This window comes from Plectropomus leopardus, chromosome 8 (genome assembly GCF_026936395.1).
Source record: "Plectropomus leopardus strain MGB_pleo_1.0 chromosome 8, ASM2693639v1, whole genome shotgun sequence".
NCBI lineage: Eukaryota > Metazoa > Chordata > Actinopteri > Perciformes > Serranidae > Plectropomus > Plectropomus leopardus.
Window position 1 is genome coordinate 4,024,912 of NC_142183.1, and position 19,150 is coordinate 4,044,061.

Below are 19,150 nucleotides of genomic sequence, written 5' to 3' on the forward strand. Positions count from 1 at the left end.
TTTTTGGACGTGCTAAATTATGAGGTTTTTGGCCTTTTTTCGGACATTTTTCCCACTTTATATGCTATGGTGCGTCTCTACGAACTATTCTATGTCGTTTTCAGCCATTTTTAAGAGCGGTCAAAATTTGACTTTTTTCGACATACTATACTATTGCCTTCATCGGCCATTTTTTGGACATTCCAAAATATGAGGTTTTTGGCATTTTTCAGACGTTATTCCCACTTTGGTTACAATGACGCATGTCTACGAACTATTCTATATCGTTTTCAGCCATTTTCATGAGCGGTCAAAATGTGACTTTTTTCGACATACTATACTATTGCCTTCATCGCCCATTTTTTGGACGTGCTAAATTATGAGGTTTTTGGCCTTTTTTCGGACATTTTTCCCACTTTATATGCTATGGTGCATCTCTACAAACTATTCTATGTCATTGTTAGCCATTTTTAGGAGCGGTCAAAATTTGACATTTTTCGACATACTATACTATTGCCTTCTTCGGCCATTTTTTTGGACATGCTAAATTATGAGGTTTTTGGCATTTTTCAGACGCTATTCCCACTTTGGTTACAATGACGCATCTCTACAAACTATTCTGTATCGTTTTCAGCCATTTTTATGAGCGGTCAAAATTTAACTTTTTTCGACATACTATACTATTGCCTTCATCAGCCATTTTTTGGGCATGTTAAAGTATTAGGTTTTTGGCCTTTTTCAGACGTTATTTACCACTTTGTTTACTATTACACGTGTCTACGAACTATTCTATGTCGTTTTCAGCCATTTTTAAGAGCGGTCAAAATTTGACTTTTTTCGACATACTATACTATTGCCTTTATCGCCCATTTTTTGGACGTGCTAAATTATGAGGTTTTTGGCCTTTTTTCGGACTTTTTTCCCACTTTATATGCTATGGTGCGTCTCTACGAACTATTCTATGTCGTTTTCAGCCATTTTTAAGAGCGGTCAAAATGTGACTTTTTTCGACATACTATACTATTGCCTTTATCGCCCATTTTTTGGACATGCTAAATTATGAGGTTTTTGGCATTTTTCAGACGTTATTCCCACTTTGGTTACAATGACGCATGTCTACGAACTATTCTATGTCGTTTTCAGCCATTTTTAAGAGCGGTCAAAATTTGACTTTTTTCGACATACTATACTATTGCCTTCTTCGGCCATTTTTTGGACGTGCTAAATTATGAGGTTGTTGGCATTTTTCACACGTTATTCCCACTTTGGTTACAATGACACATGTCTACGAACTATTCTATATCGTTTTCAGCCATTTTTAGGAGCGGTCAAATTGGACCTTTTTCGACATACTATACTATTGCCTTTATCGCCCATTTTTTGGATGTGCTAAATTATGAGGTTTTTGGCCTTTTTTCGGACTTTTTTCCCACTTTATATGCTATGGTGCGTCTCTACAAACTATTCTATGTCATTGCTAGCCATTTTTAGGAGCGGTCAAAATGTGACTTTTTTCGACATACTATACTATTGCCTTTATCGCCCATTTTTTGGACATGCTAAATTATGAGGTTTTTGGCATTTTTCAGACGTTATTCCCACTTTGGTTACAATGACGCATGTCTACGAACTATTCTATATCGTTTTCAGCCATTTTCATGAGCGGTCAAAATGTGACTTTTTTCGACATACTATACTATTGCCTTCATCGCCCATTTTTTGGACGTGCTAAATTATGAGGTTTTTGGCCTTTTTCGACATTTTCCCACTTTATATGCTATGGTGCGTCTCTACGAACTATTCTATGTCGTTTTCAGCCATTTTTAAGAGCGGTCAAAATTTGACTTTTTTCGACATACTATACTATTGCCTTCATCGGCCATTTTTTGGACATTCCAAAATATGAGGTTTTTGGCATTTTTCAGACGTTATTCCCACTTTGGTTACAATGACGCATGTCTACGAACTATTCTATATCGTTTTCAGCCATTTTCATGAGCGGTCAAAATGTGACTTTTTTCGACATACTATACTATTGCCTTCATCGCCCATTTTTTGGACGTGCTAAATTATGAGGTTTTTGGCCTTTTTTCGGACATTTTTCCCACTTTATATGCTATGGTGCATCTCTACAAACTATTCTATGTCATTGTTAGCCATTTTTAGGAGCGGTCAAAATTTGACATTTTTCGACATACTATACTATTGCCTTCTTCGGCCATTTTTTTGGACATGCTAAATTATGAGGTTTTTGGCATTTTTCAGACGCTATTCCCACTTTGGTTACAATGACGCATCTCTACAAACTATTCTGTATCGTTTTCAGCCATTTTTATGAGCGGTCAAAATTTAACTTTTTTCGACATACTATACTATTGCCTTCATCAGCCATTTTTTGGGCATGTTAAAGTATTAGGTTTTTGGCCTTTTTCAGACGTTATTTACCACTTTGTTTACTATTACACGTGTCTACGAACTATTCTATGTCGTTTTCAGCCATTTTTAAGAGCGGTCAAAATTTGACTTTTTTCGACATACTATACTATTGCCTTTATCGCCCATTTTTTGGACGTGCTAAATTATGAGGTTTTTGGCCTTTTTCGGACTTTTTCCCACTTTATATGCTATGGTGCGTCTCTGAACTATTCTATGTCGCTTTTCAGCCATTTTAAGAGCGGTCAAAATGTGACTTTTTTCGACATACTATACTATTGCCTTTTTCGCCCATTTTTGGACATGCTAAATTATGAGGTTTTTGGCATTTTTCAGACGTTATTCCCACTTTGGTTACAATGACGCATGTCTCACGAACTATTCTATATCGCTTTTCAGCCATTTTTATGAGCGGTCAAAATGTGACTTTTTCGACATACTATACTATTGCCTTCATCGCCCATTTTTTGGACGTGCTAAATTATGAGGTTTTTGGCCTTTTTTCGGACATTTTTCCCACTTTATATGCTATGGTGCGTCTCTACGAACTATTCTATGTCGTTTTCAGCCATTTTTAAGAGCGGTCAAAATTTGACTTTTTTCGACATACTATACTATTGCCTTCATCGGCCATTTTTGGACATTCCAAAATATGAGGTTTTGGCATTTTTCAGACGTTATTCCCACTTTGGTTACAATGACGCATGTCTACGAACTATTCTATATCGTTTTCAGCCATTTTCATGAGCGGTCAAAATTTGACTTTTTTCGACATACTATACTATTGCCTTCATCGCCCATTTTTTGGACGTGCTAAATTATGAGGTTTTTGGCATTTTTCAGACGTTATTCCCACTTTGGTTACAATGACGCATGTCTACGAACTATTCTATATCGTTTCAGCCATTTTCATGAGCGGTCAAAATGTGACTTTTTCGACATACTACACTATTGCCTTCATCGCCCATTTTTGGACGTGCTAAATTATGAGGTTTTTGGCCTTTTTTCGGACATTTTTCCCACTTTATATGCTATGGTGCGTCTCTACGAACTATTCTATGTCATTGCTAGCCATTTTTAGGAGCGGTCAAAATTTGACATTTTTCGACATACTATACTATTGCCTTCTTCGGCCATTTTTTTGGACATGCTAATTTATGAGGTTTTGGCATTTTTCAGACGCTTATTCCACTTTGGTTACAATGACGCATCTCTACAAACTATTCTGTATCGTTTTCAGCCATTTTTATGAGCGGTCAAAATTTAACTTTTTTCGACATACTATACTATTGCCTTCATCAGCCATTTTTTGGGCATGTTAAAGTATTAGGTTTTTGGCCTTTTTCAGACGTTATTTACCACTTTGTTTACTATTACACGTGTCTACGAACTATTCTATGTCGTTTTCAGCCATTTTTAAGAGCGGTCAAAATTTGACTTTTTTCGACATACTATACTATTGCCTTTATCGCCCATTTTTTGGACGTGCTAAATTATGAGGTTTTTGGCCTTTTTCGGACTTTTTCCCACTTTATATGCTATGGTGCGCCTCTCTGAACTATTCTATGTCGTTTCAGCCATTTTTAGAGCGGTCAAAATGTGACTTTTTTCGACATACTATACTATTGCCTTTATCGCCCATTTTTTGGACATGCTAAATTATGAGGTTTTTGGCATTTTTCAGACGTTATTCCCACTTTGGTTACAATGACGCATGTCTACGAACTATTCTATGTCGTTTTCAGCCATTTTTAAGAGCGGTCAAAATTTGACTTTTTTCGACATACTATACTATTGCCTTCTTCGGCCATTTTTTGGACGTGCTAAATTATGAGGTTTTTGGCCTTTTTTCAGACTTTTTTCCCACTTTATATGCTATGGTGCGTCTCTACGAACTATTCTATGTCATTGCTAGCCATTTTTAGGAGCGGTCAAAATTTGACATTTTTCGACATACTATACTATTGCCTTTATCGCCCATTTTTTGGACATGCTAAATTATGAGGTTTTTGGCATTTTTCAGACGTTATTCCCACTTTGGTTACAATGACGCATGTCTACGAACTATTCTATATCGTTTTCAGCCATTTTTATGAGCGGTCAAAATGTGACTTTTTCGACATACTATACTATTGCCTTCATCGCCCATTTTTGGACGTGCTAAATTATGAGGTTTTTGGCCTTTTTTCGACATTTTTCCCACTTTATATGCTATGGTGCTGTCTCATTTAACTATTCTATGTCGTTTTCAGCCATTTTTAAGAGCGGTCAAAATTTGACTTTTTTCGACATACTATACTATTGCCTTCATCGGCCATTTTTTGGACATTCCAAAATATGAGGTTTTTGGCATTTTTCAGACGTTATTCCCACTTTGGTTACAATGACGCATGTCTACGAACTATTCTATATCGTTTTCAGCCATTTTCATGAGCGGTCAAAATGTGACTTTTTTCGACATACTATACTATTGCCTTCATCGCCCATTTTTTGGACGTGCTAAATTATGAGGTTTTTGGCATTTTTCAGACGTTATTCCCACTTTGGTTACAATGACGCATGTCTACGAACTATTCTATATCGTTTTCAGCCATTTTCATGAGCGGTCAAAATGTGACTTTTTTCGACATACTACACTATTGCCTTCATCGCCCATTTTTTGGACGTACTAAATTATGAGGTTTTTGGCCTTTTTTCGGACATTTTTCCCACTTTATATGCTATGGTGCGTCTCTGAACTATTCTATGTCATTGCTAGCCATTTTTAGGAGCGGTCAAAATTTGACATTTTTCGACATACTATACTATTACCTTTATCGCCCATTTTTGGACATGCTAAATTATGAGGTTTTTGGCATTTTTCAGACGTTATTCCCACTTTGGTTACAATGACGCATGTCCACGAACTATTCTATATCGTTTTCAGCCATTTTCATGAGCGGTCAAAATGTGACTTTTTTCGACATACTATACTATTGCCTTCATCGCCCATTTTTTGGACGTGCTAAATTATGAGGTTTTTGGCCTTTTTTCGGACATTTTTCCCACTTTGTATGCTATGGTGCGTCTCTACGAACTATTCTATGTCGTTTTCAGCCATTTTTAAGAGCGGTCAAAATTTGACTTTTTTCGACATACTATACTATTGCCTTCATCGGCCATTTTTTGGACATTCCAAAATATGAGGTTTTTGGCCTTTTTTTCGGACTTTATTCCCACTTTGTATGCTATGGTGCGTCTCTACAAACTATTCTATATCGTTTTCAGCCATTTTTATGAGCGGTCAAAATTTGACTTTTTTCGACATACTATACTATTGCCTTTATCGACCATTTTTGGACGTGCTAAATTATGAGGTTTTTGGCCTTTTTCGGACTTTATTCCCACTTTGTATGCTATGGTGCTCTCATTTAACTATTCTATGTCGTTTTCAGCCATTTTTAAGAGCGGTCAAAATTTGACTTTTTCGACATACTATACTATTGCCTTCATCGGCCATTTTTTGGACATTCCAAAATATGAGGTTTTTGGCATTTTTCAGACGTTATTCCCACTTTGGTTACAATGACGCATGTCTACGAACTATTCTATATCGTTTTCAGCCATTTTCATGAGCGGTCAAAATGTGACTTTTTTCGACATACTATACTATTGCCTTCTTCGGCCATTTTTTGGACGTGCTAAATTATGAGGTTTTTGGCATTTTTCAGACGTTATTCCCACTTTGGTTACAATGACGCATGTCTACGAACTATTCTATATCGTTTTCAGCCATTTTCATGAGCGGTCAAAATGTGACTTTTTTCGACATACTACACTATTGCCTTCATCGCCCATTTTTTGGACGTGCTAAATTATGAGGTTTTTGGCCTTTTTCGACATTTTTTCCCACTTTATATGCTATGGTGCGTCTCTACGAACTATTCTATGTCATTGCTAGCCATTTTTAGGAGCGGTCAAAATTTGACATTTTTCGACATACTATACTATTACCTTTATCGCCCATTTTTTGGACGTGCTAAATTATGAGGTTTATGGCCTTTTTCAGACGTTATTCCCACTTTGGTTACAATGACGCATGTCTACGAACTATTCTATATCGTTTTCAGCCATTTTCATGAGCGGTCAAAATGTGACTTTTTTCGACATACTATACTATTGCCTTCATCGCCCATTTTTTGGACGTGCTAAATTATGAGGTTTTTGGCCTTTTTTCGGACATTTTTCCCACTTTGTATGCTATGGTGCGTCTCATTTAACTATTCTATGTCGTTTTCAGCCATTTTTAAGAGCGGTCAAAATTTGACTTTTTCGACATACTATACTATTGCCTTCATCGGCCATTTTTTGGACATTCCAAAATATGAGGTTTTTGGCCTTTTTTCGGACATTTTTCCCACTTTGTATGCTATGGTGCGTCTCTACAAACTATTCTATATCGTTTTCAGCCATTTTTATGAGCGGTCAAAATTTGACTTTTTTCGACATACTATACTATTGCCTTTATCGCCCATTTTTTGGACGTGCTAAATTATGAGGTTTTTGGCCTTTTTTCGGACTTTATTCCCACTTTGTATGCTATGGTGCGTCTCTACGAACTATTCTATGTCGTTTTCAGCCATTTTTAAGAGCGGTCAAAATTTGACTTTTTTCGACATACTATACTATTGCCTTTATCGCCCATTTTTTGGACGTGCTAAATTATGAGGTTTTTGGCCTTTTTTCGGACTTTATTCCCACTTTGTATGCTATGGTGCGTCTCTACGAACTATTCTATGTCGTTTTCAGCCATTTTTAGGAGCGGTCAAAATTTGACATTTTTCGACATACTATACTATTGCCTTCTTCGCCATTTTTGGCCATTCCAAAATATGAGGTTTTTGGCCTTTTTTCGGACTTTATTCCCACTTTGTATGCTATGGTGCGTCTCGACAAACTATTCTATGTCGTTTTCAGCCATTTTTAAGAGCGGTCAAAATTTGACTTTTTCGACATACTATACTATTACCTTTTATCGACCATTTTTGGACGTGCTAAATTATGAGGTTTTTGGCATTTTTCAGACGTTATTCCCACTTTGGTTACAATGACGCATGTCTACGAACTATTCTATATCGTTTTCAGCCATTTTCATGAGCGGTCAAAATGTGACTTTTTTCGACATACTACACTATTGCCTTCATCGCCCATTTTTTGGACGTACTAAATTATGAGGTTTTTGGCCTTTTTTCGGACATTTTTCCCACTTTATATGCTATGGTGCGTCTCTACGAACTATTCTATGTCATTGCTAGCCATTTTTAGGAGCGGTCAAAATTTGACATTTTTCGACATACTATACTATTACCTTTATCGCCCATTTTTTGGACATGCTAAATTATGAGGTTTTTGGCATTTTTCAGACGTTATTCCCACTTTGGTTACAATGACGCATGTCCACGAACTATTCTATATCGTTTTCAGCCATTTTCATGAGCGGTCAAAATGTGACTTTTTTCGACATACTATACTATTGCCTTCATCGCCCATTTTTTGGACGTGCTAAATTATGAGGTTTTTGGCCTTTTTTCGGACATTTTTCCCACTTTGTATGCTATGGTGCGTCTCTACGAACTATTCTATGTCGTTTTCAGCCATTTTTAAGAGCGGTCAAAATTTGACTTTTTCGACATACTATACTATTGCCTTCATCGGCCATTTTTTGGACATTCCAAAATATGAGGTTTTTGGCCTTTTTCGACTTTATTCCCACTTTGTATGCTATGGTGCGTCTCTACAAACTATTCTATATCGTTTTCAGCCATTTTTATGAGCGGTCAAAATTTGACTTTTTTCGACATACTATACTATTGCCTTTATCGCCCATTTTTTGGACGTGCTAAATTATGAGGTTTTTGGCCTTTTTTCGGACTTTATTCCCACTTTGTATGCTATGGTGCGTCTCTCTGAACTATTCTATGTCGCTTTCAGCCATTTTAAGAGCGGTCAAAATTTGACTTTTTTCGACATACTATACTATTGCCTTCATCGGCCATTTTTGGACATTCCAAAATATGAGGTTTTGGCCTTTTTCAGACGTTATTCCCACTTTGGTTACAATGACGCATGTCTACGAACTATTCTATATCGTTTTCAGCCATTTTCATGAGCGGTCAAAATGTGACTTTTTTCGACATACTATACTATTGCCTTCATCGGCCATTTTTTGGACGTGCTAAATTATGAGGTTTTTGGCATTTTTCAGACGTTATTCCCACTTTGGTTACAATGGCGCATGTCTCTACGAACTATTCTATATCGCTTTTCAGCCATTTTCATGAGCGGTCAAAATGTGACTTTTTCGACATACTATACTATTGCCTTCATCGCCCATTTTTTGGACGTGCTAAATTATGAGGTTTTTGGCCTTTTTTCGGACATTTTTCCCACTTTATATGCTATGGTGCGTCTCTACGAACTATTCTATGTCATTGCTAGCCATTTTTAGGAGCGGTCAAAATTTGACATTTTTCGACATACTATACTATTACCTTTATCGCCCATTTTTTGGACGTGCTAAATTATGAGGTTTTTGGCATTTTCAGATCGTTATTCCCACTTTGGTTACAATGACGCATGTCTCTGAACTATTCTATATCGTTTTCAGCCATTTTCATGAGCGGTCAAAATGTGACTTTTTCGACATACTATACTATTGCCTTCATCGCCCATTTTTGGACGTGCTAAATTATGAGGTTTTTGGCCTTTTTTCGGACATTTTTCCCACTTTGTATGCTATGGTGCGTCTCTACGAACTATTCTATGTCGTTTTCAGCCATTTTTAAGAGCGGTCAAAATTTGACTTTTTTCGACATACTATACTATTGCCTTCATCGGCCATTTTTTGGACATTCCAAAATATGAGGTTTTGGCCTTTTTTGGACTTTATTCCCACTTTGTATGCTATGGTGCGTCTCTACAAACTATTCTATATCGTTTTCAGCCATTTTATGAGCGGTCAAAATTTGACTTTTTCGACATACTATACTATTGCCTTTATCGCCCATTTTTGGACGCTAAATTATGAGGTTTTTGGCCTTTTTTCGGACTTTATTCCCACTTTGTATGCTATGGTGCGTCTCTACAAACTATTCTATATCGCTTTTCAGCCATTTTTAGGAAGCGGTCAAAATTTGACTTTTTTCGACATACTATACTATTGCCTTTATCGCCCATTTTTGGACGTGCTAAATTATGAGGTTTTGGCCTTTTTCGGACTTTATTCCCACTTTGTATGCTATGGTGCGTCTCTACGAACTATTTTATGTCGTTTTCAGCCATTTTTAGGAGCGGTCAAAATTTGACATTTTTCGACATACTATACTATTGCCTTCTTCGGCCATTTTTTGGCCATTCCAAAATATGAGGTTTTTGGCCTTTTTCGGACTTTATTCCCACTTTGTATGCTATGGTGCGTCTCGACAAACTATTCTATGTCGTTTTCAGCCATTTTTAAGAGCGGTCAAAATTTGACTTTTTTCGACATACTATACTATTACCTTTATCGACCATTTTTTGGACGTGCTAAATTATGAGGTTTTTGGCATTTTTCAGACGTTATTCCCACTTTGGTTACAATGACGCATGTCTACGAACTATTCTATATCGTTTTCAGCCATTTTCATGAGCGGTCAAAATGTGACTTTTTTCGACATACTATACTATTGCCTTCATCGCCCATTTTTTGGACGTGCTAAATTATGAGGTTTTTGGCCTTTTTTCGGACATTTTTCCCACTTTGTATGCTATGGTGCGTCTCTCTGAACTATTCTATGTCGTTTTCAGCCATTTTTAAGAGCGGTCAAAATTTGACTTTTTTCGACATACTATACTATTGCCTTCATCGGCCATTTTTTGGACATTCCAAAATATGAGGTTTTTGGCCTTTTTTCGGACTTTATTCCCACTTTGTATGCTATGGTGCGTCTCTACAAACTATTCTATATCGTTTTCAGCCATTTTTATGAGCGGTCAAAATTTGACTTTTTTCGACATACTATACTATTGCCTTTATCGCCCATTTTTTGGACGTGCTAAATTATGAGGTTTTTGGCCTTTTTTCGGACTTTATTCCCACTTTGTATGCTATGGTGCGTCTCTACGAACTATTCTATGTCGTTTTCAGCCATTTTTAGGAGCGGTCAAAATTTGACATTTTTCGACATACTATACTATTGCCTTCTTCGGCCATTTTTGGCCATTCCAATATATGAGGTTTTTGGCCTTTTTCGGACTTTATTCCCACTTTGTATGCTATGGTGCGTCTCGACAAACTATTCTATGTCGTTTTCAGCCATTTTTAGGAGCGGTCAAAATTTGACATTTTTCGACATACTATACTATTGCCTTCTTCGGCCATTTTTTGGCCATTCCAAAATATGAGGTTTTTGGCCTTTTTTCGGACTTTATTCCCACTTTGTATGCTATGGTGCGTCTCGACAAACTATTCTATGTCGTTTTCAGCCATTTTTAAGAGCGGTCAAAATTTGACTTTTTTCGACATACTATACTATTACCTTTATCGACCATTTTTTGGACGTGCTAAATTATGAGGTTTTTGGCATTTTTCAGACGTTATTCCCACTTTGGTTACAATGACGCATGTCTACGAACTATTCTATATCGTTTTCAGCCATTTTCATGAGCGGTCAAAATGTGACTTTTTTCGACATACTATACTATTGCCTTCATCGCCCATTTTTTGGACGTGCTAAATTATGAGGTTTTTGGCCTTTTTTCGGACATTTTTCCCACTTTGTATGCTATGGTGCGTCTCATTTAACTATTCTATGTCGTTTTCAGCCATTTTTAAGAGCGGTCAAAATTTGACTTTTTTCGACATACTATACTATTGCCTTCATCGGCCATTTTTTGGACATTCCAAAATATGAGGTTTTTGGCCTTTTTTTCGGACTTTATTCCCACTTTGTATGCTATGGTGCGTCTCTACAAACTATTCTATATCGTTTTCAGCCATTTTTATGAGCGGTCAAAATTTGACTTTTTTCGACATACTATACTATTGCCTTCATCACCCATTTTTTGGACGTGCTAAATTATGAGGTTTTTGGCCTTTTTTCGGACTTTATTCCCACTTTGTATGCTATGGTGCGTCTCTACGAACTATTCTATGTCGTTTTCAGCCATTTTTAGGAGCGGTCAAAATTTGACATTTTTCGACATACTATACTATTGCCTTCTTCGGCCATTTTTTGGCCATTCCAAAATATGAGGTTTTTGGCCTTTTTCGGACTTTATTCCCACTTTGTATGCTATGGTGCGTCTCGACAAACTATTCTATGTCGTTTTCAGCCATTTTTAAGAGCGGTCAAAATTTGACTTTTTTCGACATACTATACTATTGCCTTCTTCGGCCATTTTTTGGACATTTCCAAAATATGAGGTTTTTGGCCTTTTTCGGACTTTATTCCCACTTTGTATGCTATGGTGCATCTCTACGAACTATTCTATGTCGTTTTCAGCCATTTTTAGGAGCAGTCAAAATTTGACTTTTTTCGACATACTATACTATTGCCTTCATCGGCCATTTTTTGGACATGCTAAAGTATTAGGTTTTTGGCCTTTTTCAGACGTTATTTACCACTTTGTTTACTATTACACGTGTCTACGAACTATTCTATGTCATTGTTAGCCATTTTTAGGAGCGGTCAAAATTTGACATTTTTCGACATACTATACTATTGCCTTTATCGCCCATTTTTTGGACATGCTAAATTATGAGGTTTTTGGCATTTTTCAGACGTTATTCCCACTTTGGTTACAATGACGCATAGCTACGAACTATTCTATATCGTTTTCAGTCATTTTTAGGAGCGGTCAAAATTTATTCTACATACTATACTATTGCCTTTTTTCGACCATTTTTTGGACATGCTAAAGTATGAGCTTTTTTGGCCTTTTTCGGACTTTATTCCCACTTTGTTTGCTATTACTCGTGTCTACGAACTATTCTATATCGTTTTCAGCCATTTTTAGGAGCGGTCAAAATGTGACTTTTTTCGACATACTATACTATTGCCTTCATCGCCCATTTTTTGGACGTGCTAAATTATGAGGTTTTTGGCCTTTTTTCGGACATTTTTCCCACTTTATATGCTATGGTGCGTCTCTACAAACTATTCTATGTCGTTTTCAGCCATTTTTATGAGCGGTCAAAATTTGACTTTTTTCGACATACTATACTATTGCCTTCTTCGGCCATTTTTTGGCCATTCCAAAATATGAGGTTTTTGGCCTTTTTCGGACTTCATTCCCACTTTGTATGCTATGGTGCGTCTCTACAAACTATTCTATGTCGTTTTCAGCCATTTTTAAGAGCGGTCAAAATTTGACTTTTTTCGACATACTATACTATTGCCTTCATCTGCCATTTTTTGGACATGCTAAAGTATTAGGTTTTTGGCCTTTTTCAGACGTTATTTACCACTTTGTTTACTATTACACGTGTCTACGAACTATTCTATGTCATTGCTAGCCATTTTTAGGAGCGGTCAAAATTTGACATTTTTCGACATACTATACTATTGCCTTCTTCGGCCATTTTTTGGCCATTCCAAAATATGAGGTTTTTGGCCTTTTTCTGACTTTATTCCCACTTTGTATGCTATGGTGCGTCTCTACGAACTATTCTATGTCGTTCTCAGCCATTTTTAAGAGCGGTCAAAATGTGACTTTTTTCGACATACTATACTATTGCCTTCATTGGCCATTTTTTGGACATGCTAAAGTATTAGGTTTTTGGCCTTTTTCAGACGTTATTTACCACTTTGTTTACTATTACACGTGTCTACGAACTATTCTATGTCATTGTTAGCCATTTTTAGGAGCGGTCAAAATTTGACATTTTTCGACATACTATACTATTGCCTTTATCGCCCATTTTTTGGACATGCTAAATTATGAGGTTTTTGGCATTTTTCAGACGTTATTCCCACTTTGGTTACAATGACGCATAGCTACGAACTATTCTATATCGTTTTCAGTCATTTTTAGGAGCGGTCAAAATTTATTCTACATACTATACTATTGCCTTTTTTCGACCATTTTTTGGACATGCTAAAGTATGAGCTTTTTTGGCCTTTTTCGGACTTTATTCCCACTTTGTTTGCTATTACTCGTGTCTACGAACTATTCTATATCGTTTTAAGCCATTTTTAGGAGCGGTCAAAATGTGACTTTTTTCGACATACTATACTATTGCCTTCATCGCCCATTTTTTGGACGTGCTAAATTATGAGGTTTTTGGCCTTTTTTCGGACATTTTTCCCACTTTATATGCTATGGTGCGTCTCTACGAACTATACTATGTCGTTTTCAGCCATTTTTAAGAGCGGTCAAAATTTGACTTTTTTCGACATACTATACTATTGCCTTCATCGGCCATTTTTTGGACATTCCAAAATATGAGGTTTTTGGCCTTTTTCGGACTTTATTCCCACTTTATATGCTATGGTGCGTCTCTATGAACTATTCTATGTCGTTTTCAGCCATTTTTAAGAGCGGTTAAAATGTGACTTTTTTCGACATACTATACTATTGCCTTCATCGGCCATTTTTTGGGCATGTTAAAGTATTAGGTTTTTGGCCTTTTTCTGACGTTATTTACCACTTTGTTTACTATTACAGGTGTCTACGAACTATTCTATGTCATTGTTAGCCATTTTTAGGAGCGGTCAAAATTTGACATTTTTCGACATACTATACTATTGCCTTTATCGCCCATTTTTTGGACATGCTAAATTATGAGGTTTTTGGCATTTTTCAGACGTTATTCCCACTTTGGTTACAATGACGCATGTCTATGAACTATTCTATGTCGTTTTCAGCCATTTTCATGAGCGGTCAAAATTTGACTTTTTTCGACATACTATACTATTGCCTTCATCGCCCATTTTTTGGACGTGCTAAATTATGAGGTTTTTGGCCTTTTTTCGGACATTTTTCCCACTTTATATGCTATGGTGCGTCTCTACAAACTATTCTATGTCGTTTTCAGCCATTTTTATGAGCGGTCAAAATTTGACATTTTTCGACATACTATACTATTGCCTTCTTCGGCCATTTTTTGGCCATTCGAAAATATGAGGTTTTTGCCCTTTTTCGGACTTCATTCCCACTTTGTATGCTATGGTGCGTCTCTACAAACTATTCTATGTCGTTTTCAGCCATTTTTAAGAGCGGTCAAAATTTGACATTTTTCGACATACTATACTATTGCCTTCTTCGGCCATTTTTTGGACATTTCCAAAATATGAGGTTTTTGGCCTTTTTCGGACTTTATTCCCACTTTGTATGCTATGGTGCGTCTCTACGAACTATTCTATGTCGTTTTCAGCCATTTTTAAGAGCGGTCAAAATTTGACTTTTTTCGACATACTATACTATTGCCTTCATCGGCCATTTTTTGGACATGCTAAAGTATTAGGTTTTTGGCCTTTTTCAGACGTTATTTACCACTTTGTTTACTATTACACGTGTCTACGAACTATTCTATGTCATTGCTAGCCATTTTTAGGAGCGGTCAAAATTTGACATTTTTCGACATACTATACTATTGCCTTCTTCGGCCATTTTTTGGACATTCCAAAATATGAGGTTTTTGGCCTTTTTCGGACTTTATTCCCACTTTGTATGCTATGGTGCGTCTCTACGAACTATTCTATGTCGTTCTCAGCCATTTTTAAGAGCGGTCAAAATGTGACTTTTTTCGACATACTATACTATTGCCTTCATCGCCCATTTTTTGGACATGCTAAAGTATTAGGTTTTTGGCCTTTTTCAGACGTTATTTACCACTTTGTTTACTATTACACGTGTCTACGAACTATTCTATGTCATTGTTAGCCATTTTTGGGAGCGGTCAAAATTTGACATTTTTCGACATACTATACTATTGCCTTCATCGCCCATTTTTTGGACGTGCTAAATTATGAGGTTTTTGGCCTTTTTTCGGACTTTTTTCCCACTTTATATGCTATGGTGCGTCTCTACTAACTATTCTATGTCATTGTTAGGCATTTTTAGGAGCGGTCAAAATTTGACATTTTTCGACATACTATACTATTGCCTCTTTCTGCCTTTTTTTGGACATGCTAAATTATGAGGTTTTTGGTCCTTTTTGGACTTTATTCCCACTTTGTTTGCAATGACGTGTCTCTACGAACTATTCTATGTCGTTTTCTGCCATTTTTAAGAGCGGTCAAAATTTGACTTTTTTCGACATACTATACTATTGCCTTCATCGGCCATTTTTTGGACATGCTAAAGTATTAGGTTTTTGGCCTTTTTCAGACGTTATTTACCACTTTGTTTACTATTACACATGTCTACGAACTATTCTATGTCATTGCTAGCCAATTTTAGGAGCGGTCAAAATTTGACATTTTTCGACATACTATACTATTGCCTTCTTCGGCCATTTTTTGGACATTCCAAAATATGAGGTTTTTGGCCTTTTTCGGACTTTATTCCCACTTTGTATGCTATGGTGCGTCTCTACGAACTATTCTATGTCGTTTTCAGCCATTTTTAAGAGCGGTCAAAATTTGACATTTTTCGACATACTATACTATTGCCTTTATCGCCCATTTTTTGGACATGCTAAAGTTTTAGGTTTTTGGCATTTTTCAGACGTTATTCCCACTTTGGTTACAATGACGCATAGCTACGAACTATTCTATATCGTTTTCAGCCATTTTTAGGAGCGGTCAAAATTTATTCTACATACTATACTTTTGCCTTTTTTCGACCATTTTTTGGACATGCTAAAGTATTAGCTTTTTTGGCCTTTTTCGGACTTCATTCCCACTTTGTTTGCTATTACGCGTGTCTACGAACTATTCTATATCGTTTTAAGCCATTTTTAGAAGCGGTCAAAATGTGACTTTTTTCGACATACTATACTATTGCCTTCATCGGCCATTTTTTGGCCATTCCAAAATATGAGGTTTTTGGCTTTTTTCGGACTTTTTTCCCACTTTATATGCTATGGTGCGTCTCTACGAACTATTCTATGTCGTTTTCAGCCATTTTTAAGAGCGGTCAAAATTTGACTTTTTCGACATACTATACTATTGCCTTCTTCGACCATTTTTTGGACATGCTAAAGTATTAGATTTTTGGCCTTTTTCAGACTTTATTCCCACTTTGTTTGCTATTACGCGTGTCTACGAACTATTCTATATCGTTTTAAGCCATTTTTAGAAGCGGTCAAAATTTGACTTTTTTCGACATACTATACTATTGCCTTTATTGCCCATTTTTGGATATGTCAAATTATGAGGTTTTTGGCATTTTTCAGACGTTATTCACACTTTGGTTACAATGACGCATGTCTACGAACTATTCTATATCGTTTTCAGCCATTTTTATGAGCGGTCAAAATTTGACTTTTTTCGACATACTATACTATTGCCTTCATCGGCCATTTTTTGGACATGCTAAATTATGAGGTTTTTGGCCCTTTTCGGACTTTATTCCCACTTTGTATGCTATGGCGTGTCTCTACGAACTATTCTATGTCGTTTTCAACGATTTTTAGCAGCGGTCAAAATTTCACTTTTTTCAGCATACTATACTATTGCCTTTATCGCCCATTTTTTGGACATGCTAAATTATGAGGTTTTTGGCATTTTTCAGACATTATTCCCACTTTGTTTGCAATTACGCGTGTCTACGAGCTATTCTATGTCGTTTTCAGCCATTTTTAGGAGCGGTCAAAATTTGACTTTTTTCGACATACTATACTATTGCCTTTTTGACCATTTTTGGACATGCTAAAGTATTAGGTTTTTGGCCTTTTTCGGACTTTTTTCCACTTTGTGTGCTATGGCGCGTCTCTACGACCTATTCTATGTTGTTTTTAGCCATTTTTAGGAGCGGTCAAAAAGTGACCTTTTTAGACATACTGTACTATTGACTCTTTCGGCCATTTTTTGGACATGCAAAATTATGAGGTTTTTGGCCCTCTTAAGACTTTATTCCCACTTTGTATGCTATGACACGTCTCTACGAACTATTCTATATCGTTTTCAGCCATTTTTAGGAGCGGTCAAAATTTGACTTTTTTCGACATACTATACTATTGCCTTTATCGCCCAATTTTTGGACATGCTAAATTATGAGGTTTTTGGCCTTTTTTGGACTTTATTCCCACTTTGTATGCTATGGCGCGTCTCTACGACCTATTCTATGTTGTTTTCAGCCATTTTTAGGAGCGGTCAAAATTTGATTTTTTTCGACATACTATACTATTGCCTTCATCGCCCTTTTTTTGACCATGCTAAATTATGAGGTTTTTCGCATTTTTCGGACTTCTTTCCCACTTTGTATGCTATGACGCGTCTCTACAAAATATTCTATGTCGCTTTCAGCCATTTTTAGGAGCGGTCAAAATTTGACTTTTTTCAACATACTATGCTATTGCCTCTTTAGGCCATTTTTTGGACATGCTAAATTATGAGGTTTTTGGCCCTTTTCGGACTTTATTCCCACTTTGTATGCTGTTACGCGTGTCTACGAACTATTCCATTTCATTTTCAGCCATTTTTAGCAGCGGTCCAAATTTAACTTTTTTCGACATACTATACTATTGCCTTCATTGGCCATTTTTTGGACATGCTAAATTGTGAGTTTTTTGGCCTTTTTCGGACTTCATTCCCACTTTGTATGCTCTGGCATGTCTCTACGAACTATTCTATGTCGTTTTCAGCTATTTTCAGGAGCGTTCAAAATTTGACTTTTTTCGACATACTATACTATTGCCTTTTTCGGCCATTTTTTGGACATGTTAAATTATGAGGTTTTTGGCCTTTTTCGGACTTTATTCCCACTTTGTGTGCTACGATGCATCTCTACGAACTATTCTATGTCGTTTTCAGCCATTTTTAGGAGCGGTCAAATTTTGACTTTTTTCGACATACTATACTATTGCCTTTATTGCCCATTTTTGGATATGTCAAATTATGAGGTTTTTGGCATTTTTCAGACGTTATTCACACTTTGGTTACAATGACGCATGTCTACGAACTATTCTATATCGTTTTCAGCCATTTTTATGAGCGGTCAAAATTTGACTTTTTTCGACATACTATACTATTGCCTTCATCGGCCATTTTTTGGACATGCTAAATTATGAGGTTTTTGGCCCTTTTCGGACTTTTTTCCCACTTTGTATGCTATGGCGTGTCTCTACGAACTATTCTATGTCGTTTTCAACAATTTTTAGCAGCGGTCAAAATTTCACTTTTTTCAACATACTATACTATTGCCTTTATCGCCCATTTTTTGGACATGCTAAATTATGAGGTTTTTGGCATTTTTCAGACATTATTCCCACTTTGTTTGCAATTACGCGTGTCTACGAGCTATTCTATGTCGTTTTCAGCCATTTTTAGGAGCGGTCAAAATTTGACTTTTTTCGACATACTATACTATTGCGTTTTTTGACCATTTTTTGGACATGCTAAAGTATTAGGTTTTTGGCCTTTTTCGGACTTTTTTCCACTTTGTGTGCTATGGCGCGTCTCTACGACCTATTCTATGTTGTTTTTAGCCATTTTTAGGAGCGGTCAAAAAGTGACCTTTTTAGACATACTGTACTATTGACTCTTTCGGCCATTTTTTGGACATGCAAAATTATGAGGTTTTTGGCCCTCTTAAGACTTTATTCCCACTTTGT